The sequence below is a fragment of the Camelus bactrianus genome, chromosome 4 (genome assembly GCF_048773025.1).
Source record: "Camelus bactrianus isolate YW-2024 breed Bactrian camel chromosome 4, ASM4877302v1, whole genome shotgun sequence".
Classification (NCBI taxonomy): domain Eukaryota; kingdom Metazoa; phylum Chordata; class Mammalia; order Artiodactyla; family Camelidae; genus Camelus; species Camelus bactrianus.
This window is the reverse complement of record NC_133542.1, coordinates 68,425,224-68,451,703: the sequence shown is the minus strand read 5'-3', so window position 1 is coordinate 68,451,703 and position 26,480 is coordinate 68,425,224. Positions and strand designations below refer to the sequence as shown.

The following is a 26,480-nucleotide window of genomic DNA, read 5'->3' as shown; positions in this document are numbered from 1 at the left end:
ATGGGATGCTAACTTCAGAGCCATACATGTAAATACAAAAATTTGAAAGGAGGGCCATTCTAAGGGCCACTTGAATTCTCCATCCCCTAATTACAGTGACTTCGTATGTTTGTGATATTACTGTTTCATTTTGCAAACCCACAGGAAGTAGGACTTTGTTTTTCCATGATAAATTAATTCCCAGGGTATCTGTAATCAATGAACTCTTCTAAGTAACTCTGTACCAAGGATTGTTGTCCAGCTGAGATAAGTAAGTGAGTACATAAATGAGTTAGGCATATGAAGTCATAAAATAAATCCCAAATCATGAAGTAGCTAATATTTATGGGAATTAAGGAATGAGCTGGAGAGAATCTTGGGTTTTATTGCAGTGTGTGAAAGTGTTGGTAGAGATTTTAAAAGTCCTTTAGAGCAACAGGCATGTGTTTTGCAACAACCAGTTAATGAAATAAACAGGAAGAGTGATCAACAGATTCAATCTTTCCTTTTTTACAATAATGAAACCCTGATGATGTATCAGTAATGTAAGACTTTGCATTTCTCCTCTGGCCTATTTTAGTATTGGGTTAAAAATATAATTATATGGTACTTTATGCTTTACAAACTTCTGTTCTTACGAAGTTTATTATTGCCTCAGGTAGATTATAGCTTTGTGTTAAGGAATCATAAGTTATAAGTACTAATTAGATATATTCACCCCATAATTTTTTAGTTATTGATAACATTTAGGGAAAATGCTTTTTAAATGTTGCTTTTCTTGGCTATTTCCAGCAAATAGTTGAATCTTTGCAAACTATGATGTCTTAAAGTTTTTTGAATGTATGTTGTCTAGGAAAGCTATACTTAGATCTACTTTATACTTTCATAAATGAAATATTAGTGTACTAGGTTGGGTAAGCTATTAATACTTGACGAATTTCTTTTAGACTTAGGTCTCCATTGCTAACTTTGGATTAGACAATCCTGATGTTAGAGTGGGAATGCTAATTGTGGATCGGGGAAAAAACTCTGGGTTAAAAGAATAGAGAAGAAGTTCTAGTCTATAGTTTTATAACCTTCAAAGCTATCAGGAGTCTTTGAGGTCATTTAATCGAATGATTTCCAAACCTGACTTTGCATCAGAATTAGAAGTGGTGATCGTGGGAAATACAGACTGCTCATAATGCAGGTTCCTAGGCATCACCCTAGACTTAGTAAATCAAATACTCTTGGAATGGCTTCTATAGTTTTCACAAGCCCCCCAGAGGATTTTAATGTAGCCATTTCATGGACATTTGGGAATCTCTGATTTAGCCTAAGATCTTTCTTTAATAGACGAGGAAACAGATGTAGAAGTGAAATGAAGACCCCCCCAAGTCACACAGCAGATCAAAATCGAAATCCTTACTCTGTGTGTGTGCTTCCATGTGTGTATTCACTTATACCACACTATCTCTCCACCATGAAAAAGCAAGCTTTTTGCAGAAGTTTCGTAAGTTTGTCCTCTTGGGCATCTGCAAAGTACTTCAGGGCAACCTGCTTGGCAGATCAAACATCTGAGCTTTAGGGATGCACCCAGAACTAGCGCAACAGACCATTGACTTGAATTTGGTATGGTGACTTGAAGCATTTGACTAAGTAAGTGATGCTGAGTGTGGTGTTGGCTTAAAAACTGTCCATGGTATGAAATGAGAAATAGCTGTAAGTGATCAAAACTCAGTGAAGGCCCTCCAGGCTCTGACATTTATCAGGCACCGCTACACGTTAAGACTTTTCTCTAATCAAAGGTGACTACCAGTGGATGGAAGAGGCTTGCAGAGCCTTTGGCTGTTCTCTGGGGAGGAATTTATTTTAATTGCCAGTGAGAAGGTAGAAATGATTTCAAAAAGGATCAAGAAACTGCAAATCTACTTCAGCTTGGGCTCCTGGCCAAGAGTTCATCCTCAGGAGGGGGTTGGTGTCAGCTTCTGCCTTGTGACTTGATGTATTTCAAAAAACCCAAAGGCATTACAGAAGCCTTTCCTGAATTGGCAGGCAAGAGTGGCACCAAGAATCAAGGCCTGACACATGTCATCAGCCTAGAAAAAGTGGAGTTTGGACACTAATGATGGCTCTTGTCAAGGCTCAGTGTGATAAAGCCAGGAGGACTCAGCTTGGGGGTTAATTTGCATAGGAGAGGAGTTACAGCTTAGAGAACACCTGCCAAGAGTTTTCACTGCCCCAGCTGTGTGTCAGTAACAAATCCTTCACCCTTGACTCCTGTCACTTCTTTTTAACGGTTGATGGTAGATATGCTGGATGGGTAAGGAAGAAAGGCAATTGGTTATATGTATCTGGCACATCTGCCTATTTGCTGCTTGCCATTCCCTGTGTAGAATTAAATTTCTGTGGCCATACTCCAGGCTAGTGTTTTGTTCTGTCTGTATGTGATGGTGTACTGGACCAGAGTCACAGCTCCTCTGTTTCCATAAATGCCACTGCTGGTGACCACACAAATGTTTTGATTGGCAGTCATGAGAAAGCTTTTTTTTGCTGATCTCTCTCTGTTAGAAGTGTTACTTTCAAATCCCATCTGCCATTTAGTAGCTGTGTGACTTTTGGTTTAACCTCTGCTTCTCATCTGGAGGTTAGTGATTAATTGTACTTCTACCACAGGGTTGTTGGGAGAATTAAATGAAAACAGAAATATAAAAATACCTAGGACTTAACATTCGAATTTCAGTTACAGTTATTATTGTAATTATTCGGTCATATTTCCTGCTTACTGGGAAGAATAGAATGAGGAGTTTCTAAACTATGGTCTTAGTGAATACAGGAATTGTAATCTAGAGTGAATGTAAAATTGAAGTCAGGAGACCCAGATTTAAGTCTTGACTATGCTATATGTTACTTCAGTTTCTGTACTTTTCTATTAAGAAAAATTATACCAACCAAACACAAAGTCAGATCTCTAGATCTCTTGCCACACAAAAAACTCTACCTTCGTAAACATTGAGATTTCCAAGAGCTTTTGTTTATTTGGGTTATAGGTAATCACTTTACTGGATTGGCAATTAAAACAGAAATTAAAAACATTTATTCACTTAAAATAAAAATAAAATCATTATATATCAGCATAACATTTTAAAATAAAAATAAATATAAAAATAGTTATATTTTCCCCAGAAAGCTTAGCGAAAAGTGTAGTATTATTTTATACTTTCGCAGCTCTCTTTCATGTCTGGCTTCATAAAAGACAGTGGAATTCTCGTATCTGCATGTAACTGCTTCTGCTTTCTGTCTGTTCAATATTTTATTTTGGCTGGTACATGAAGAAAATCTGGCCTCTCTCTCTCTCTCTCTCTCTCTCTCTCTCTCTCTCACTCTCTCTCTCTCACTCTCTCTCTCTATATATATATGGAAAAGGGAGAGGAATTTTAATAGGTTCTCCAGATAATGGTACGTATTATTCTTTGATACTATTATACCAGATCTTAAGACTTGGTAGTTTCTTAAAAGCTGGTTGCAGTGTGGAATCTGAAATCATCCCAATGAACTTTTCATACTCTATTCTCTTAAAATCCGCTGATTCATCCTGCACTTTGCATAGATCTTACATCCATTCATGATTTTGTAACATCGTGCATTGGCCATTTGGAAAACACTGGTTCACTGAGCAGATTTTCTAAATGTTGATGCATTTCATTATACAATATCAAATCAGTTTTGCTAATATCACCACTGATCTCATTGGAAACACCTTTAAATATTGGAAAGCATGTGAAGCACACGGCGACAGATTAAAGTTTTCTGAAGTTTTAATTTTTGTTTAAAGGCTTGAATTTTATCATTAGCGACAACTGCCAGTAGTTCTCCTTGACACACTCACTTTGTTCATTTTCAGGAAAATATCTTTCAAACATCCAAATCTGAATAACCGTCATTTTCTGTTAGTTTTTCCTTCTCATAAATTGGGGATCCATGAAAAAATTGGCTAGTTCAATATATAAGTCAAACAGTAGCTCAAAGTGCATTTCCTTGAGGACAGCCAGTGTACAGTAGAAGTGCTTTCTGTGTACTTTCCATTTTGTACACAAAACATTAAAAAAATTGTGTACTCAAACATTGAGATTTAATAAAACCAGTAAATCTTACTGCTTCATCAAGGACATTCTTCAGTTATAATGGCTGTTCTCCCCCTGTGGAGTGTGTGGCAGTGAAGAATACAATGACTATCAGTGTGTTTTAGTGCCACTGTTTTGATTAGTGCTAAGGCCAGTAGTTTAACTCAGCATTGGCTTTGTGCCATCAGTGCAAATGTCAAGTGAAAAAGACAGTGTCTTATAATTAGTACAGAAAGGATCTCGAGGACCTCTGTAAACCACACTTTGAGAATCACTACTGTGGAGTCCAAATGTTAGGAAACTCTAGGCAAATGGTGGAAACTTCCTTAATTCCTTCAGATTCAGAGGGCTGCTGTAGGCTATCGGAGAGAAGACAACCTCTGGCATATTGTTTGAGCATCCCCTAGGGACTTAGTTTGCATGTAATGGAGCTCAATGAAGGTTGATCAATCAATGTAGATTGCCTAAATAATATATTTAGGAGCTTCTCTTTTCTTCTATACTTTAAAAACACCACATGTTTTCTGAGTCTTGCTGATCCTTCTGTTTGTTCAGAGTTACCTTTTTATAACTTAAGTTAATTAAATTTATTTAGCAGATATTAGTTGGACAGTATTGTTACTATGTGTGTTTTTTGTCTTTGTTGGGGGATAAGTAAATCACATGGGATTGCTCTTTTATGATCTTGGGGAAAATAAGCTGTTAAACAGTTTATCAACCATTGTCCAGATACAGAGGTTAATAGTACCTGGCATAGAATTCAGCATTTAGTAGGTACTTGTAATAAATACCTCCTTTTCTTGAGCATTCTTTCAGTGTCAGGAATTGTGATTTTTTTTTCCCAGCTTCATTGAGAAATAAAATTGACATATATCACTGTACAAATTTAAGGTGTACAGCATGATGGTTTGAGTTACATATATTGTGAAATGATTACCACAGTATGTTTAGTTAATATTCATCACCCGTTGTGATTTTTTAAATGTATATATACATATATATTCAACATATCACATGTATAGATATAAATATAGATATGTATTATGTACGTATATGTAGTAATATAAAATCTTTCTATATAAATCATTCACATTTAATCTTCATGACTGTCCCGCCAGGTATATGGCATTACACTAACTTTATTCATGAGACTCTAATAGGGGATGTGATTTGCTCAAGGTCTCAGCACCTTGGTTTTTGAGGTGCTAGACTTCTCAGTAAATGCCTAATTGCTCAGAGGGGTTAAGCAATGTGGGCTGGACTGGATATAATTAATTATTTTCCCAGTGCCCAATTTTTTCTAAAGCTTTCCCAGATTTCTCTCCCAAATCTCTTCTTTCCTCCTTGGTTCTCATGGTATACCTTGTATTAGAGTTGTGTACAAGGCTTATCTCTTCAACTATAATGTAAACTCAGTGAAAACAGAGACATTGTGTTCAGATATATATCAGGCACTTGATAAATGTTTATATAAACATTTTATTAACATTGAATTAAAATTAACTCATTGTTTATCTAAACAGTATATAAATGAAATCATTTAAATATATTAAGTTAATTTTTAGCATATATTCAGTACTTCCTTTTGAGATGTGACCAATAACCCTATAATCTGTCTATTCTAAAAGTGGCAATAGTTGAATGCATCTGTTTTCGGGTGGGTGTGTCAAATATCTTATTTTAAGCTCCTAAGTTTGAAAAGCAGTGAAAAGCTATAAACATATTGCTTATGTTGATTAAGTAGCACCCTTTTTGGCTCCTGAGAGATGGTTCTATGATAAGATAATTGGAGAGAGGTTACTGACTTGAGTTGATACTACATTTATTTTTTGGATGATGGCAGATGGAAGAAGGTTGTAAAAGTCCAGCTTGCTAATCTTTTTAACGTAAGAGATAGTTTGCAGCTTAATAAATCAATTTGGGGATCAAAGCATCCTCCATTAAGTCAGTCTTGAAAAGCCAGTAGCTGGCAGGGGATTATTTATGTCTACAAAATAAACAGTGATCAGAAGCAGCCAGTTGTATTAATTGCTCTATTTTTGTGCAGTCTCTATAAAAAGATTATTTAAAGAGTAGCATCTGTATAAGAGACTGACCTTAATGCTTAGCTACCTGGAAACTTGAGGTCTGGTTAGGAGAAGGAGACTAGTTGACAGTTTTTTGTAGATCGTGCAGATGGGGTACCTTTGCTTCCTAGTATGCCCTCAGCATATCTTTTTGTTTCTAGGAAGTACTTAGGACTGGAGCTCTTCCCTCTGGGACTTTCTTACTACCTTCTCAAATTTTTATTTCCTAAGCAGAGTCTTAACTAAGTTATGTGAAAGCACAGTTGACAAAAGGAATTTATCCTAAAGTTTTCTTCTTAACTGTTGCAGAGATACTTGGTTACACAAATGAATCCATGAATGTTTTGGGTATTAGAAGTAGAATCTTTGTGCTGCTCCAGGATGTGGAGGTGAGAAGAGGCCATTTCTGTTAAATCACAGCATAGTCCATGTAAATCTAAGAAGGTGAGGAGTGCTGAGGAGGTGAGAGAAGTAACACCCTTTCTTTGTGTTATCTTAGTGCTTCCAACAACACTCGTGATAAGGTAGTGGTTATTGCATTTGTCACTGTACTGGGATAGTCTGTCCCACTCCACTCTTTTCCATTTGACCCTGGAATTGCTTGGTTTGCATTTACCAAAATAATTCATAGCCATATGTTGTCCAGTCACATGAATATGTTAATTTAACAGTGGTGTATATTGCTAAATATATCAGATTAACTAGGTTGTGTCATTTGATTGAAGTACTAAATTCTGCAGTAACTGAAGAGTGGTGATATGTTTATATGAAACATAGACAGAACTTTACTCCATGAAAAAGCTGTTGATTAGGGCACTCTTTAAATTTGTGTGTGTACTGGGGCTAGTATTATGTAGGGATCTGGCTCATTTAGGAAGACTGTGAGCTTCTAGGGATGGAAGTGTGGCCTCAAAATGGTTGTGAGCTTTAAAGAAAATATAATTGGGGTGGGATTTATTCAGACCTTGACAGGCAATAAAAATTCACATATGAAGGATTTAAATTTGAATCTTCTCTTAAAAATGACTTAGAAATGTATACTGATTACAAGCTTTCTTTAAGTCAAAATGAATTCCACTTTTCCTTTTGGTCACTTTCAGGCTAGTATTCTCGGTCTTCTGACCCCTTTAAAATGTTGCAGGGGTGCTAATGGGCATTTCAAATATGTAAACTTTTATTTTTACTACGTTTTTAGTAGTAAACTTAACTGTTTACTGTTTCTACTATTACTGCTTTGAGTTCTGCATAACTTCCTTCTGTTTAATGAGATCAGTATGGCCAAAATGTGTACAATTGACATAGACATTGGCAAACTATTTAAGAAGACAGAAAAGTAAAGCCTAGATCTAATTATTAGTAGTAAAAGGAAAACTTAACAAGTGAAGAATAATGCTATCTGAGTTCAGAATAATAGCTATACATTGGCAGCAGGGGGAGGTCACAAGGGCATATGTGGGCTGGTATAAATGTTCCATAATTTTATTCTGGGTGGTGGTTACATGTATGTATCAGGCTTACTTAAGATTTGTTCACCTTCCCATATGTGTATTATACCTCAAAAAGTAAAATAGTAATAATCCTTTTCGAAGCAAGTGTGACAAAATTCTGATCATTGTTAAACGTGAGTGATGGTTCATTTTACTCTTATCGCTGTTTTTATGAAAATTTGCTGTGTTTCATGATAAAAATAAAAGAAACAAATCCTGTCATTCTAAACATGTCAAATTATATCTAATTTATGAGCGTTAAAAGTGTTTTTTTCTCTCTCCTTTAACCTATCATTTTTTTCTGTTTTCATCTGCATTTTTTTTTAACTTTTTTTATTGAGTTACAGTCATTTTACAATGTGTCAAATTCCAGTGTAGAGCACAATTTTTCAGTTATACATGAACATACATATATTCATTGTCACTTTTTTTTTTTTTTGCTGTGAGCTACCACAAGATCTTGTATATTTTAGATTTTCAATTTTGTGTTTTTATTGGATGTTACTGGAAAGAAGAATGAAGTCTTGTTTTTGTGATATCACTTGTTGAAAGAGGAGAGAGACCCAGTCTTGATCTTAAAACCAGCTTATGTAAAATCTTTTCATTCTTGAATCTGAGTAGAGAAGTCAGATGACTTAGCTCTATTAAGTATATATATGGTAGTTCTAAACACCAATTTTAAAGGTTCTGTCTTTCATAAGCATATCTAATTCTTATTGGTGATTTGCCATGTATTGTGAGAACTGTCTTTTAGGGTGATATTTCATTTAACATTTGAAGACACTGAGGATTTGAGATGAAATAACTTGTCTAAACTTTCATGGCTGAAGTAGGGAGAGATCCCCATTCTTGGCCTCTACAGGATACCTAAGCTGCCGATGTCGGAGTATAAATATGAGGATAATTAACATTATTTGTAACTGACTCTTTATTGCCACAAAACGATAATCACTAGTTTAAGAGACATTCATATACTGTTTTAGATGTCTTTCTAGAACTTGTATTGAATGGCCTTTAAAATCTCAGAATCATTTCTAACGCTTTCTTAATACCCTTGGCAATATGGCTTTGTCCTTTAAAACAAAATCTGGGGTTTAAAAATTTTTTTTAAATCTGGGAAAAATTTTTAAATCTGGGCAATATTTATTTCCCTATTGTATGAAAAAGGCTATTTCTAGGTCATCATTTTTTAAACAGGCAAGAAATTCTCTCTCCAAACCACGTTAGAACCCATGCCAACTTGGTACAGAGCCCTTACCAGAGTAATGATGTAAGAATTTGAAAGAGTACTTAGTGCAGCTGCCAAAGCTCACACTGTTTAATTTCAACACCGTCTGTCTGCCAGAGTCCACAGCTTGATATTTTTTTCTGTATGTACCAAATTATAATCACATATATTTATCTCATTGGGGGAAGGGAAATAAAGAACTATTGTTTGATAAACACTGCTTTCTAAGGTAATGGTGCTGTTTTGTCTTTCACATACTTCTGAGCATCTCCACCCCGCCAACTCTCAAGTATTTATTTATCCTGCTGGATGAATTCTTCCAAAATGTGACACAGGGCTCACACCTTGCCTAGTTTATGTTTTGCAAGGAAACCCTTCCCTTTGCTCGGTTCTCTATTCAGGAAGTTCCATGTGCTACAATCCATCCATTTGCCAAGGTCTTGAACTCTTCTCCAAAGTACAGTATTTGAGTATGCGATTACACATACACATACTGGCAATGGCATACTTTTTCCTGGCCTCTCTTAGAGAAAGCTCAAAGCCAGAGGAGCAAACCCAGATGTTCTTGAGTCTGGCACCCTCAATTCAGTATTCTAGAGGACCAGACTTCATTTGGAAGTGTACCAGGCTTACTCAGCACCTGCTCTTGCTAACGTCACATTTTTATGACTAGAGATTCTGGAGTTTGTTTCTTTTCTGAGCAGAAAGAACATCACACCAGAGCTGCATGGAAGGAGGCTCTCCATCATTTGGGAGAAATCTGATTTGCTTCAACAGGCATGCAGAGGAGGGTAGCCTTGCTGTTGGGAATAAGTCTGGAATGAGAGCAGGTGCAACTGCAGCTGCAGCTCCTTAACCAAATCTGGCCTTGTTTAATTTTTAAATAGTTTAAAATGTTTTGGCATCAACATAAGTGAACCATTATGGGTTCTCTGGCACATAACATAGTACCTTGCACAAGGGGGAGGTGCTCACTGACTATGCTCAGTTGCTATTTATTGATCTCCTTCTGTGTGAACCAGGCAATGTACTAGATGCTGGTGATGAATGAGATCTTTCTTCAAGAAGCCCACAGTCTGGTATGAGGCACAGACTCGTAAACATAAATTACAATTCACTGATTTTATTTGTTGTTGACGCAGTTCAACATTTTGTTCACTTTGTGAGTCAGTGACAAAAGCCAGTCTGCAGGATTGGCTTCATGACCTAAGAACAAGCATGGGATTTCTTTTTAATTCGAAAGTATGCTACTTGCCTGCATTTTTGCCTCTTTAGATACCTCTTCTGACTTGTCCAGGGATTAAGATTCATGGAGGGTGGAAGGAAATGTTAGTATAATGCAGACATTTCTAAGAAGGCTTCCAGAATTGGTTATCCTGTTCTAAGCAATGTTTCCTTTACCTAAAAAAGATGTGAGGATCCACTAGCTATGTTGGTTATCAGACTATTGTAAGGTAGGAGTAGGAAAAATTGTTTCCTTCTCTCTGTGGGATGTTGGCTTCCTTCATCTGAATTGTTGCATAGTTAGGGCAGAGCCAGAAAGCACTTTTTTAAAAAATAACTATTTCTGGACAGATGAGGTCACATTTCCTTAGTAGTGTGTTCTTGTGTTATATTGTTATTCTTTGAGTCTTTCCCCCCCATTTTTGAGGATGGGTAAATGAGTATTTCCGTTGGGCTTCTCTTAACCATAAGAAGAATGTTAAATTGCTTATACCCAAACTTATTTACCCTATTCCTTTGATGCAAAACAGCCTCAGACAAAACATGTGTACTGCTGCTATTAAAATAATAACAGCTAATACTTACATAGTATTTATGTTCTGAGCTTTGTTTTTAGTTTTGTATATAAAGCACTTAAAAGAAAGGTTGTCTAATCCTCACAATAGTACAGTGAGATAGACACTGCTTTTCCCATTTTACAAATAAAAACAGGCAAAGTGAGGTAAATAACTTGCCCAAGATCACATAGCTAATAAGTGGCAGAGCCAAGATTTGAATTCAGGAGTTCTGGACCCATTGTGTTCTTAATCGGTGCACTATACCATTTCATACTCATGGTTACAGAGTGTGATAATGATACAGAGTTCCCTAAAAGTAGGAGGTAATGACAATATCTATCATTTGAGTCCTTCCTGTAGCTAAGGTTATGCATGTCATTTTACTTCTTTTCATTCTCATGGGTATGTGAATTGGTCCCATGCTGCAGATGATAATAACATTTTTGGTCAGGCATTATACTAAGTGCTTTACTTTGAATTACCCATTTGATGTTCATAGTAGTTCTGTGGATAATTAATATTCTCTTTTTGGATATGAGAATACTGAAGGTGGAGAAGTCAGTTGCCTAGAGTCAAATAGCTAAGGAGGGATAGAATTAGGATTTGAATACAGATTTGTTTGTCTCCAGACCACAAGCTCTTGATACCACATAATACTTAATGGGAAGCAGTAATTAGCTATAGCTAATCCAGTGATGAGGTGAATCTGAAAAGACAGAACTCAGCCCTGTATCTGTTTCTCATATTTAACCCTGACATAGTTTGTTGATTAATCTTGAACCTTGCTTTTCTTCTTGTTCACACAGTAGAGAAACTTGATAGGTGTCAGAGATGGCCTTCTTGTGTGAATAGCGGAGATTCTTGTCTAACTGATGTCTTCCCAAATCATGGAGTTTAGCGAACTTGCCTTTTATTAAGGCTTTGACTTTTTTTTTAAATTCCATTTGCTGGGGCTCATCACTCTTTATAGATTTCTTTCTGTTGTCTTCATAGGGATTCCTGGAAGTTACAGTGCGGGAGGGCTTAAGCATTTGTGAGGTTCTGTTTTTGAAATACTGCACTTTAGTGTATCTTTATCTTGCTTCCTTTGGATTGTAAATTTATTTGCTTAACCACCTAAGATATGGTGTTGGAGATTTTTATTTGTTTCTTTTATGTTATTTCTTAACGTGAAACCTTTGTATGTCCCACTGAGTCTCAGTAGTTGTAGTCAGTTCTTGAATCTTGCTTCTCACCCACTCCCATTGGCAAACTCAAAGCTAATGGTTTCAAAATAAGTTATGTTTTCTGTCCCTTCTTCTGTCCCTAAATATCTGTTCCTTTTCTGTCATTCTAGATTTTCTCTTCTTTCTCTTCAATCAGTTGGTCACTAAGAGTTATTAAGTCTACTTTTCAAATATCTTATCAAACTCTGGCCGAAGGTACTCAACATCACTAGATACCAGAAAAATTAAAATTAAAAAAAAAAGATATACTACTAATACCCACCAGAATGGCTAAAATTAAAATAACAAACAAAAAAACTGACTATGTAAAGTGTTAGAATAACTGTAACACTCAACCTCTGTCAGCAGAAGTAGAGTGTAAATTGGTACAAACATTTGAAAACTTCAGTGATATCTTTGGAAGTTGAACATAAGCAACCCCATTTCTAGGCATATACTCAACAAAAATGGATAAAGTGTGTCCTTGAAGACCATGTGTAAGAATGGTCATAGCAGCATTATTTGTAGTAGTCCTTGACTGGAAACAACTAAATATCTGTCAAAAGGAGAATGGATATATGACTTGTAGTATAATTCATAAAATGGAATGCTATGTGGCAGTGATGTGGACAGACTGTCACAGTATGCAGCAGCATGGAGGAATCTCCTGTACAAAATGTTGAGCAAAAGAAGCCAGAAACAAAAGATTATATGATATATGATCACCTTTGTAGGAAGTTCAATGACAGACTAAGCTAATCTGTGGTGATGAAAGTCAGAATAGTGGTTACCTTTACTGAGAGGATATAGTGACTGAGAGGGGGCACAAAGGAGGTTTCTGAGGTGTTAGTAATATTCTATATCTTGATTTGGGTGTTGGTTCCACAGGTGTGTTCATTTTGTAGAAGTTAATTGAACTGTACAGTTGAGGTAAGTGTGCTTTACTGTATTTTCACACTTGGATAAGCAAAAATAATTTTTAAAAAACAAGCTAGATAGAAGCTTGGTTTAAAAGTTTGAGGGGAAGCAAAGGCTTGAGGACTTGTGTTAAAAGACCATCTCTAGTTAATGACTTGGGGTTGGTCACTTAAGAGTGTCCTTAAACAATGACTTTTTAAAATGTAAAGAGCTGGAAGGAATCATACCAAACCAATAATACTTCGGGCCAAGAGTAGAGTTGTGAGAGAATTGGTGGGGTTTCACTTTGTATTCTGATTAGTACTTCTTACATTTTTGAGTTATTTTATTTTTGAGTTATTTTTCAACAATACTTTAAGCATGCTTTTTTTTTTTTTTTCTTAAACAAGTTTAATGACAAATAATAGGGTAAGATACTTGAGGCCATGTGGAACTTTGCAAATCAGACCTCATTTAGCTATATTTATTTTACAATTCAGTAAAAATGCAAGAGAATTGTTCAGAGGTTGAATAGAGGAAAATGTCAAAATAAAATAAAACAAGCCCTGGCCTCCCTTTTGCATCTTTTTAAAAAAATTATGGTTAAAAAATACATAACCTAAAATTTATCATCTTAACCTTTTAAAAATACACAGTTGAGTAGTGTTAAGTATATTCACATTGTTGGAATACTACTCTGCTATAAAAAAGAATAAAATAATGCCATTTGCAACAACATGGATGAACCTAGAGATCGTTATTCTAAGTGAAGTAAGCCAGAAAGAGAAAGAAAAATACCATATAATATCACTGATGTGGAATCAAAAACAAAAAAGGCCACTATGAACACATCTGCAAAACAGAAACAGACTTGCAGACTTAGTAAACAATCCTATGGTTACCAGGAAAAGGGGGTGAGAGGGTAAATTTGGAAGTTTGAGATTTATAAATGTTAGCCACTATGTATAAAAACAGAATTAAAAAAAAAGTATATTCACATTGTTGATCAACAGATCTCCAGAACTTTTTCATCTTGGAAAAGTGAAATTCTGTATCCATTAAACAACTCCTCAGTTTTCCTCTCACAACCCCTAGTAACCACCATTCTACTTTGTTTCTTTGAATTTGACTACTTTAGATACCCCATATAAGTGGAATCATATAGTATTTGTTTTTTTGTGTGACTGGCTTATTTTACTTAGCATAATGCCCGCTAGGTTTATCCCTGTTGTAGCATGTGACAGTCTTTGCATCTTTATTGCCACCATCATTTTTTCATCTGAATGACTGCTATAGCCCACCTGTTCTCCTTGCCTCCAGTCTTGCCCACCTCTGATTCCTCTTCCATCCAGTGGCAAAATGCAGTTTGACCTTACTTAAAAACTTGATGCCCTGACTACCTTTAGAGAAAAATCTAAATACTTTAACCTGACAAGGGCTTTCACTAAGAGGCCCTAATACTACACTAGTTTCTGAGTTACATCTTCCCTTACTGCTCCCAAACTAGACACACCCTTGCTTCATCCATCTTAATTTTTTTCTTGATCGTACTATTTCCTGTTACTAGTCATTATTTGCTGGCAGTGAATCATAAATGAATCATGAATTTTAGTGAGGCTAACTGCGTTTGTCAGCTGTGGAGCTAACCTAGAGAGTTGATGTCAGAATGTAATAATTTAGAAATAAAATACGGACTTCTCATTTCCTAGCTTTTTGGACTTTTTCTCAACAACTAAAAGTAGTCTGATCTAAAACAAACAAACAAAAATCCTTAAGGAATATGTTGACCAAATTCATGTGAGGGGAAGGCTAGCAGAAAAAAAGATGGCAAATAGATTTTGTAAAAAGTTTCTTTTGTATAGCACAGGGAACTGTGTTCAGTATCTTATAATAACCTTTAATGGAAAAAATATGAAAATGAATATATGTATGTATATGCATGATTGGGACATTGTGCTGTACACCAGAGATTGACACATTGTAATTGACTGTATGTCAATTAAAAAAATTTTTTTAAAAGATGGGGAAATTTCTTTATTTTAAAGTCTTCATTCTATTTGGCTCCTTAACAAAGGGTACCATAAAGGTTTTTCTCTCTCACTCGCTGTAATTTAATTCAGTGAGTATTTGTTGAGGGCCTGTTATGTTGTCAATCCTATGAGTCAACAAAGTAGAAGTCTACCATAGAAGTTTGTGTATCTTAAGTAGCTGTACATACTTCAATAATTACCCAGTTCACATAACTTCTTTGGTTTCTCAAGCAGTGTCTTCTGATACTAGATGGAAAATCACTAGTGTGTGGAGTGCATATACCTTCACAAAACCAAGTATGTAGTGTTTTGTGTTTTTTTTTAAACTAGTTCAATTGAGGCGGAACTAACATATTAGGCTGTCAGATAGGGCTGAAGTCTCCCTCTTTACACAAGTTTAGCAAATTATTACATAGGGTTAAAATGTATTTCACTGTTTGAGTCTGATAAAGGAAGCTTCTACCTCCCTTATCAACCTCCTCTATTCACCTTGTACTCCAGCCACATGGTACATCTGGTTTCTTAAATATACGTCTTGGTCTCTCATGTCAGTGCTTTTGCTCATACTATTCCTTATGCCTGAAAAGCTTCTAATCATATTCTTTCCTTTTCTACAAATTCTATTTATCTTTCAAGACTTATCTCAGATATTCCTCCTCCTGGTTTTCTTCTCTTTACCAGGTTACGTGCTTTCACTTTGGGCTTCCATCATCCTGGGCTTTCCTTTATCATAGCACTTAGAGCACCCTGTTATCTGTTTAAGGTTTGTCTCTATTACTAGACTGTTAGCTTCTTTCTGGCAGGTTTAAGACATTCTTGTGCTTAACTTGCTGCAGGGTAGGTGCTCAGTGACTCCTTGAATGAATAAATTGTACTGTTATTGAATGTTTGGTGAAAAAGTATCTGACTGCAGGAATAACAAAAGACCAATCCCAGATCTACTAAAAAGCTAATTGATTTTCAGCCACAAATTCTGGGCAGTGCAATCCTTATTCCTATATAGGCCGTGTCTGCTAGCAAACCTGGAACTCTGGCTCTTATAGAGAAAAAAACTCCCTAAAGGGAAGGGAACTAATAATAATAATGGAACACTTCTTTGTGTTGGGCACTAGGCACTTTGTCATTTAAGACTCTAATTCAGCCTTGTGAGGAACTTAATTTTTCCCATTTTACAGCTAAGGCAACTGAGGCTCGGTATTTTAGTTAGAAATTTAGCAATAAAGCTTTGATTAAACTCATGTTGTCTTACAGTCTGTGGTTTTTTCCTCCACATTTTGCTGTCTACCCAAAATTAAGGATCTTACGTAGTGAATTCTAGTTATCTGTTGTCAAAAGCTAACCACGAATTTCTTGAAACTATTAAAGCAGAACACGTGCCATAAAATAATGATAATTTTGTTTTACTGTTTTCAAAGGGCTTTCACAGTCACATGTAATAATCCAGGGGTGCCGTTCTTTTAGGATATTATCTGTTCTTTTAAAGAACATTAAAGTAATAGCACAGAACTTTGGTGCAATGGACACTAGTGTAGTTTAGCAAACACTGAATGTATTTCTTCAAATTAGATTATATTGCTTATACTTAAGTAAATTTTTAAGAAGATTATATAGTTCCTTCTACTTTTCCTGGAGACTTGAAGCCTAATAAATAAATGATATCCAGCTATTTTTAAAGTTCTATGCATAATTTAGACTGTATGGTTGCTGACATTCAGAAATCTATTTTCATCATAATATAAAATTGCGTTGTACTGCCCCATATCCTTGCGATCTTGGAAACTAGTTCTTTTCAAAGTTAGAGACAGAAAAAATTTATCTAGTCCTTGACAGGAAAAATTTTAAAGGGAGGAAAAAGTCCATCCAAACCATTGAAACGATAGAAACTCAGATTGCTGTAGTCAAATGAGCAGGTCCCTAAGAGCCAGTCATCTGCGGTCAAATCTGGACTCTGTTGTTTCCCTGCAGTTTTGACAATGGACAAGCTTTCTAAGCTTCAGTATCTTCATCAATAAAATAAGTGCTGGTAACAGTACTAGGTTGTTCAGGTGGTCGTGATTATTAAATGACACATTTAGAAAAACATTGCACAGGATTTGACATGTAGTAGGCCCTTAATAAATATTATTTGCTGTTTGGAGAGGTATATTTTTGAAACACATTAGGTATGTGTAGGTATCAAAGTCTTAGATGCAAAACTTTACCAGAAATCTGATCTTTCACACTGATCAGCTTTCGTTTCTGGAGCATGTAGTGACTGTGACAGTTTTCTCTTCTGTGTGGTATGCATATTCTCAGATATCTTCAGGAAGCCTGGGACATCATTTTCTCTTAAGGAGAAATACCTCTTGTCAGACTAAAATTAAGCAGGATTTATAGGGAAAATTACAAAGAAATGAGAAACCATAGTAATTTTGCTAGTTATGAAAGTAAGAGGATTTTTTCCCTTCCTGTCAATATTTGAATTCCTCTTGACTATAGGTACTTGAGTAAACATTGCTGTGTGCTAATATGAGGCCATATAAGTGTAATCTATTCGATTGGATTGTATTGAGTTTGGGTTTTTTTTTTTCCTCTCAAGAAATTTTTATTTTTAAGTTGATCATTCAGTACAGTGTCCTGAAAAGTTTTCCTTTTTCTAGCCATGGCCTGAAATACTTGATATTTCAACAATTAGGCAGGGCAAATATTACATAAGGTAAGCGGGCCAGATTGTGAAGAATACTAAAGGCAAGCTTTTTGAGGAAACAGCACTTCTTAATGACTTTGGATCTCTTCTTAAATGTAAAAGTACCTAAAACAAAGTTGTCATTCAATAAAGCTTTGTTGAATAAATTATGTTCTTGATTATCTTCTTACCTTGATAAGAATTTATAGACTTTTCTATTACATTTTTGGAAACCAAAAATTTATATCCATATTTAATACTCTCTGCTCACTCCTAAAATTTGAAAATAATCATATGTGAGAATGCTGATTTTTGTGCATTTAAATTTATCAACACAGTTTTCCATGTCATTTTTCTCCCAAAGGTGGGACTGATTTTTGAGTTATGTCATTGTTTTCAAGTAATGAACATATCCATGAGATAGAGTGTTTTGTTTTGATATGATTTGATTTGATTTGATTTGATTAGTTTATACTTCTGAGATTTTTGGAGCTTAATGTTAAACTTCCCTGTGTCCTACTGGAAGGTTTGCAAGATTTCTATCAACTGCCTAGCATTTTCAGGGATGTACAGTTTATCTTACTAGGGAGATTCTTCTGTTTTCTTATCCTTATTTCAGTTTGAGTTTTCCTTTAAAATTCTTTTTTTCCCCATTATTGAAGAAATGGAAACTTCATTATATTTGGGTACCAGCTAATTATGTATAGCACATTCTGTGTTTATGAACTTAGGGTGAGACAGGTGCTATCAGTACCTGTTAGTAGGAGTGTAAATTGGTCAGACCAAAAAAATTAGCAGAAATGTGGATAGAGATTTCTGTATGAATATGTTCACTATAGTATCATGATACAAAATAACCACAACCCCCCTGGATATCTAAAAAAATTCATTTTTTGCAGACTTTAAAAAAATACTTATAAGTGAACAAATTAGAATATAAAACTTTGTATAAAGGCTTTATTCCATTGAGTATAAACTACACCAAGATATTAATAAGGATTTTCTCTGTGGGTGGGATTACAGGTGACAAATTTTGTTTTTCTTTATGACCTAGGTTTTCTGTAACATGTTACATATATAGTGACAGAAAAACTCCCAGTGCTTTAAAAATCACTAATAGATAACTACAAAATAAAACTAGAGGGAAATTTACTAAATATTGACAATGGTTATCTTTAGATAGTGGGATGATGAATAACTTTTTGAGGGGGTTGTGAATAGCTTTTTGTCTTCATATTTTTTGTGCTTCCCAGGCTATCTGCAGTAAGCATACTATGTTTATAAGATGGAAAAAAAGTTATTTTATAAAGTTTATCGCTACAGTCTACCAGGAATTTTCTTTCAGAGAAGTTTCTTTCTCTTTGAGACTCATAATGATCTTTAGAGGAAAGACATGCTTTCTTTGCTCTGCTTGATAACTGTGGTAGACTTGAGAATCCCAATCTTTGTTATGTTTCTTCTATACAATTTATGATTAAATTGGCTGAAATAGTAATATTGCTAGAAGTAAAGTGCCCTACCCTTTGAAACCTGGTAGAGTACAACGATCCATTTCACCATTAATATCTCAGACTTAAAGTATTTTTCTCATATATTTTTGCTACTTTGTGTTTAGCATATGCAGCCAAAAGCTTTTTAATAATCAGAAGTAACATTCATCCATTAATGGCTTTTATTCTACTTAGCTCTTAACACCTGAAACAAATGTTTTTGATACACTTAGGCCTTTGAAACCTGTTATTTTGAAAAAACCAGAGTGATTCTCATATACATGGATATGAAAGCAGGATGGATAACAGTAGTATCTTCTATTTCTAAAACGTTAGCTACTGTTTGTCAAGTGTCTGTCAGACACTATGATGGACACTGACAAACATAATTTTTACAACAGTTCTTCCAAGTAGTATTATTTCTCCTTTTTCCCCCTGGAGGAGGCACCTACGGTTCAGAGAGGCAGATTTGTTTAGGGTCACACAGTGAATGCTTAAGCTGAGACTGGATTCAAGTCTTTGTGAGTGCAGTGCTGGAGGACAGGACCTTTGTCTTATTTGCTATTGTGTATTCATTTGTCTGTAACCGGGCTTGGCATATACTAATAAGCATTCAACAGATAGCCTTTGAAAGAATGAACTGTATACCTAGAAGCTTTAAGTGGAGAACGTAAGAGATTGTTCTAGTAATGTAGGATTATATATAGAAGTGAGCCTGATAAAATGTAATGCTATTAGAAAGCCAAATGGAGGTACTTCTACCAAAATCTAGGTCATAGTAACATGACCAGATTAGGATCCTCTTTTTTGATTCAACTGTCTTAATTTGTTCTGAGTCCATTTGCCAGATCTCTTTTTCACTTGACTTTAATATTCAGTGAACAAAGAAAAAGCAAGACACCTGATGTTAGGTCCTTACCAGTGGGAAAAAAAGTCTGTGTGGAAACCTAAGTTATGTGTCAAGGAAGTAGAATGGTAGTTTCTTGATTGGGATTTGGATACTGGGAGCCTCAGGCTCTGTGGAGATGACATTGTGTCATTGTGGTACATGGATAAACAGAAACTTCTTTATAGCAGTCCTATGACAACAAAGACTAAATTCCAATTGGAAGAGAGGGTAGTATTTAGGTAACTCGTAGACATGGTTCTAGCTGTACGGTGAATTGCTGCAGAAGCCCATTTGTGACTCTAGCCCCTCTTTCTTGTATTTGTCACCCATGTCTCAAATATTCTTGGTTGCTAAGAGCCAGCTGAGTCATGGATTGGATACTAGCTAGCTGTGTAATCAGGATGGTCATAGCATGTAAGATTAAAGGAAATGGTAAAGTGCCAAGAACACAGTGTAGGGAAAAGTAGGAAAGGATGTGTGTATCACATTTAATGCTCCAGTGTATCATGATCTGTTCTTGGAATGTCATTCTATGCTCAGACTCCTTTTACTCTGTCCTCTTCAGAAATTATTTTATTCTTAATCATCTGTCAAAAGGAGGCTGAGTTTAATATAAGATAGTGGTTTGCCACAGATCTGAGTAATGGTCATTGTGAAACCATCCTATGTGCTTAAAGGTACTTGATTTAATGGCTTAAAATCCATTAAGAACTTGTAGTTTAGCATCTCTCTTTGCTTGAATTGAACAGAGCTGAGGGTTTACCTTCTTTCATATTCCTATGAATTATGTCAGTTCAGCTTTAAGGGATGGCAGGGCTGTTTCCCCAAATCATTAGATCCATTCTCAGTTTCTGAATTCAGAACCCGACCATTTTTTAAATGTGATGACTTCCAACTGTAGTTACCTCAATTTATAGCTTATCAGCTCCATGAGAGCAGCTTCTATATCTGCTTTGTTCATCATTCAACCTGGGTCTAGCACTGTGTATGGTAAATATTGGGAACTTAATATTTGTTGAATGAATGATTAGAGAAAGAGGGCTCTGACTGATTAGCATTCAGCAAGAACCTAGAAGTACCTGCTAAGGAGCCTTTCTTCTAGATATCTTTTGTGATTTCTTTATCAATGCTGATGGCATCTGTGGACATCCTTGAAATTCTCTGTCTGTCTGTCTATCTATCTATCTGTCTATGTCTGTCTATCTAAGCTACCTGCTTAAGCAGTCTTGTAAAATATTTTATTGTAACTAGGGTTTGCAGAGACTAAATTTGAATATCCTCCGGCACATTGAAATTTCTCACCTCTAAGTGCTGTCTGTCTTTTAGCTTCCAGTATAGATGCGTTTAGGACCACCACTGGTACAAAGACTCAGAGAGAATTGTATTGTTAAAAGTCACCTACTTAGATAGTGGCAGAGCTAAAATTTGATGTCCTGTCTAATCCAGCTGGTTTCTGGGAGATAAATTTACCAATTCAGATTTCCCAGTATACCACATTATCTCCCTTATAAGTAGTTCTGCTGTTTGCTTTGGAAAAATCTATTGCCTTCTGTACTCTGAAAGGTTTTGTGGTATGTTCAGCATTTTTCAGTTATTTGGCATCATCATTAAGAGTCACTTACTATTTCTAGTTTCTGCTAGCTTATTTTCAACTTTAAAATGAGTCTACAGATATAGTACTGATCTTGCCCGGGCATTCCTTCTATGGCTTTCATTTTAAAAGATGTGAATTTTCTATGCAGGAGGCTATTTTAATTTCTCAGTCTTGGACAGTATTAGAATTTTCCTGTTTTTGTTTAAATTACCAAGAAGAATTAGTAGAAATCTTATTCCAAAAAAAAAAAAAGTCTGCAGGAAATATTATTTCTTAATTTAAGGAAATGATTCTTATATACTTAAGCTTTAAATTAGTATCAGTATTAAATTACACCTTATAAATACTAAAATCTGATGTCCCACCTCACCTTTCAAATAATAATTTTCCTATAATTATGTAATCAATTCATTTAATCTTTATGTTTCTAAGACTTTGTGAAATTTTTTGTGCGGTGTTGACAGCTTTTACTTTCATATGTTTGCCTTAATTAAAATTTAAATAGAGAATGACCTGTACTATAAATCAGCCTGGAACCCTTCTATTTACATTCTCTGTATTTGGGAAGAGTCTCAGACAATGAATTGAACCTCAAGCCCTTATTATGTTTTCACAGAATTGACATTTCCAGAATGTTTTCCACTGTGCCAGGAGCAGTTAGAGATCTTTTATATATATGATCCTTGAACCTTAAAACAACTGGCAGGAAGGCATTAATATTCGTATTTTATGCATGAAGAGTCTGAGACAAAGAGAGGAAGTGACTTATTCAAGATCATACAGTAAATAAGTGGCAGAGCCAGGATTCCAGCCCATGTCTACTTGACCCTAAGACCTGGTTTCCCGCACCTAGCAGGCATAGGATGGGTTGAGAATGGCATCAAAATTGAACAAGCTCATATTCATGTTTATTGTGTCTGATTTATTTGATGGTATATTAGGAGGTTAAGACATGTAGTCATGATAGAAGTCACTTGGATTTTGTTTTTTGGTTTTTTTTTTAAACCACTAAAGCCTTGAGGAGGGAGGCACCACTTAATTGCATCTGGTCTTGACCATAAACAAAGTTCACAGTAATTGAAGGCCATAAGGCATTTGATGTTTTGCCAGTTCATTACTACTATTATTATAATCTATGTTATTTAAATGTTCCTTGGGAAAAAAGCTTTAGTACATTAAAAAAATTTTTCTATCTATAGTGTTTCTGTGCGCTTCAGTCACCTCAACAAGGAAGAATAGGTCGTCTTATCATTGCATTTCTAAGATAGCCATTTCCGTTTTCTGGAACAGGCATCAGGTTCCCAGTATTTAGAAATCATTACTTTGTATTCACTTAACAATGTGCATGCATCCCTTGGTAGAGTTTACTTTTTAGCTATAGAACATAGTCCTTCTATGTAAAAACCTAATCCTAGATCTGTAAATTTAAGACTCTGAACACAGAGAGACTCTACTGGTTATTTGAGCCAAGTCTGGCATGAGATTCTTCTGGCAAATATTTCCATTTTATTCCAGTTGAATTACTGACATGGCCAGCATTAGTATTTTAGGATGCTTCTTCATGAAGGCTTACCTTGGGTGTTGAATGTTATCTGTCTCTAAGGAGTCACATTATGAAGATTTAACGGGAAAATATAATAATAAATAATAGCTATCCTTTTAAAAAGAATCTCTACTATCTGCCCTGGGACCTTACCAGATGCTTTATATACTTTATTGGAGTCTTTTCATGTATCCTGCAGAGTGGATATTTCCCCATTCTGTAGATAAGGATACTAAATATCAGAAAGGTGAGTTAGTTGGTGTAATATTCATCATTTACGTAAAGTGCATGCTATCGATAATCAAACCCAGGTCTGACTGACTTCAAGGTTCTTCCTTTCTGTTATTCTATATTATTCATGGCAGCAATTCTGTGGAGACCCTACATTTAGTTGATTCATATGTTTAGGAAGAATTTGTTTTTGACACCGAATACCATTCTGGAGCATTTTAATTTCTCTGGCCACTGCTACCTACCTGCCACTACTGTCTTAATATTTTTCATAATTTCTTTATTACAGACCAAGAAAAAGATGAAACCTTTTCTTTCAAAATGCTTTTTTTTAGACACCTCTCAAATATCATGGTGCTAGCTACCTTGTCATCTTGTCACTGTGTTTTTTGCTTAGAAATTAATTTCTTTTATGTCCAGCTGGATATATAGTTGAAGACAGGTATTCTAGATATTAGCATGGTCGTGATCAATGCTGTCCACTAGGACTCTCTGCAGTGATGGAAATGCCCTATGTCTGCGCTGTCCAGTATGATAGTCATGAGACGCGTGGGGCTATTGAGGGCTTGAAATGTAGCACTTGGGACTGAGGAACTGAATTTTAAATTTTATTTAATTTTGATTGATTTAAATTCAAGTAAAAATAGCCACATGTTTATAGTCATGTTGCCACATGACTGTAGCACAGTTTGAGGTAGTAATTGATGCTTATGTTTGATGAGTAATGATAGAATTTGAGGAAATCCAATAATTAGTAGTTTAAAAGTTGCTGATTTGTTTTCGAGCAACATAAAATTTGGCATGTGTTTATTATCTTAAAGCCATAGGACCAAATAGAGTAGAACAGTTCATATTTCCAAAGTACTTTTTGATCATTCATGATCTCATTTGATGAATATTTCAGGTACGATATCTTGGGATTTGTGTTTGCTAATTGATCACAGAAGAAAGACAGGAGAACAAAACCATTTACAACTTATGTGTAGGGTCTCCTCTTGTTGAAATGGATACGTTCTGGCCCATTGGTGCTCAGGCTGCAGCATGAGGGCCTGGACAGGAGAATTACCCCTCTCCTCTCACCTAGAATGTCCGTTAATCTCATTTTTTAGATCTAAATAGAGGGAAGTAGAGGCAACTTCTAAATTTAGCCAAGGAGCTATAATAATTTGATAACCAACAAAATAAAGTGTAGTTTTCCTTTCTAGTATTTAAAAATAAGTCCTCAGGGCTTTGATTTTAGTTCTTTGTTTCGGAAAATACAATCCAGAACTCAGAAATGTTCTGTGTAAGATTAGTTTTTAAATTGATACATATCTTCTGAGGAAGCTTTTGATGGAATTAAGTAATAGATTTTATATGATATTTTGAAGAAAAATTTGCTTACCTGGACTCTTGATTTGGTTTCATTTTGATTGTCTTATGAAATAATTTGTAATATATATTAATTTTATTATGTGTTACTAAGTAGCATATTTTTTTCTCTGACATTTTATTTGTAAAATGCTCCTCTCCTTTCTGTCAGAGCTCACAACTAATCAACTCTGGGTGCTTTTGATTTTTTCGACTGCCAGGGCATTGAATGAAGTTCCCTGTAGTGAGAAAAGAGAGCACATGGGACTCGTGACTTTATGTACTCCAACAATAGAGCTTTTATGACATTGGAGGTGGTTAAAAAAGCTAGAAGTAGCTCTTAAACATGGCATCGCTGTGTTGCCTTTTTTTTTTTTTTTTTTTTTTTTGTATTCCCAGAGCTGCCAGGAGTGCATTGGGCCTGTAATTTCCTGTTCTCTGAATCCCCCATCTTTCTGCAGCTCTAAGCTTTGTGTCCCACAGCCTGTGACTCTGTGCTAACAAATCGCTATTGTCCAGTGGGGCGAATGGTGGCTGGAACTAAAGAATTGCTGTCTGGTTTCTATTCAAATCCAGGTAGTGAGATATATGAATGGACTTTTCGGATCGTCATGTGAATAACGTCTGCTCGGCATGAAGGCTCAGAGCCACACTAGGAAAGATTAACTCCTAGACTGACCACTAACATCCTTTGTGGTAGGAGGTAGAAATATTCCCCAGTATCATTTTATTCACACTTAATTTTCCATTTCATCTTCCAAAAGTAGAGTTAGCCATTCAAATATTAAGCTACTTTTCTCTCAAGTTTTAGTGTTTCTGTTGATAATATGGAAGTTTGGGAAAATGCTAAGTTGTTTTTCACTTAGAACACTATTATTTTCTGTCAAAAGTTTTGTACTTTACAATTATAATGGCATAAAGCTATCTTTATAGCATGCATGCAAAAATGAGAGAGAGCGAGAGAGAACGAGATGCTTTTTCCAAGAAACCAACCTTTTTAAAACGCTTTCCTACCATTGAAGGGAAAATCTCCTTTTCCCCCCCAATGCATTCTACTTTGCATTTTTTTCTCCCAAAGTCCAAATTTATACAGAGAAAAAAGAAACAACTTCAAATGCAATATACTAACGAAACAAACAAGCCTCCTTCAGATTAGGAACCACCTTAAGCATTTGTAAGTATAGCAGAATCAGGATTTTTAAAATTAGATTTGGAAGCTGGACTATAATTCATAATTCTCATCTATCCTTGGAAAATTGTTATATTATCTTTCTCCTGTATACCTGAAAAAATGTCCACAGGCTTAAAGGGCCATGCGTTTTACATTCCTTCCATATCGCAGGTAGTATGGAATGGAGAGCCTTTTATGTTTCTTTTTGTCTTAAACTCAGACAGCTTTGTAAGCAGTAGTGTGTAGATTACAAGAGTTAGACAAAAGCAGGCGCGACTGAGAAGAGTTGAGGAGGGGGGAGAGCTTGGGGCACTTCCTGTCACTCAACACATTCCAGATCACTAAAAAATTTCCACACCCTCTGCATTCCCTCTTGTCCACCCCAGATCCCAGTAATTTCTGATTCCATATGTTGTGGTATTTATCACACTCCTCGTTATCACTGGGCTCTGGCAAGACTGCTTCAGAGGAGATGCATTCCTTTAGATTGCACAAAGCATAGCTGGGAAAATGGCTGGCAGTTTCAGAATCTAGTCACGATCGCACGCATGAGCACCTCACACATCCATGCCCCTTTCCCCCCTTCTCCCGCCCCTGCAGCTGGCTGACCTGTCTCACCCACTGCTGGCCTATCGAACGGCCAGGACTGTCTGGTTTTGGCTCATGCCTTTGTCCATGTCTGGCTTAGTTCCTCTCTGTCTACGCTTGCCTCTACCCCCACCGCCCCAGGCGGCACAAGTGTTTGGCCACACAAAACTACAGATAGAAAAG

General features: G+C 35.7%; 1 protein-coding gene and 1 long non-coding RNA gene across 4 annotated transcripts in view; one reads left to right on the top strand and one right to left on the bottom strand.

The window, feature by feature from the left end:
• Positions 1-26,480, top strand: part of NR6A1 (nuclear receptor subfamily 6 group A member 1) — a 204,986-nt gene that overhangs the window by 64,649 nt on the left and 113,857 nt on the right. The gene's annotated exons all lie outside the window — the stretch shown is intronic.
• The window catches only part of LOC123617189 (uncharacterized), a 50,241-nt gene that overhangs the window by 23,046 nt on the left and 715 nt on the right, over positions 1-26,480 (bottom strand). The window lies entirely within an intron of this gene.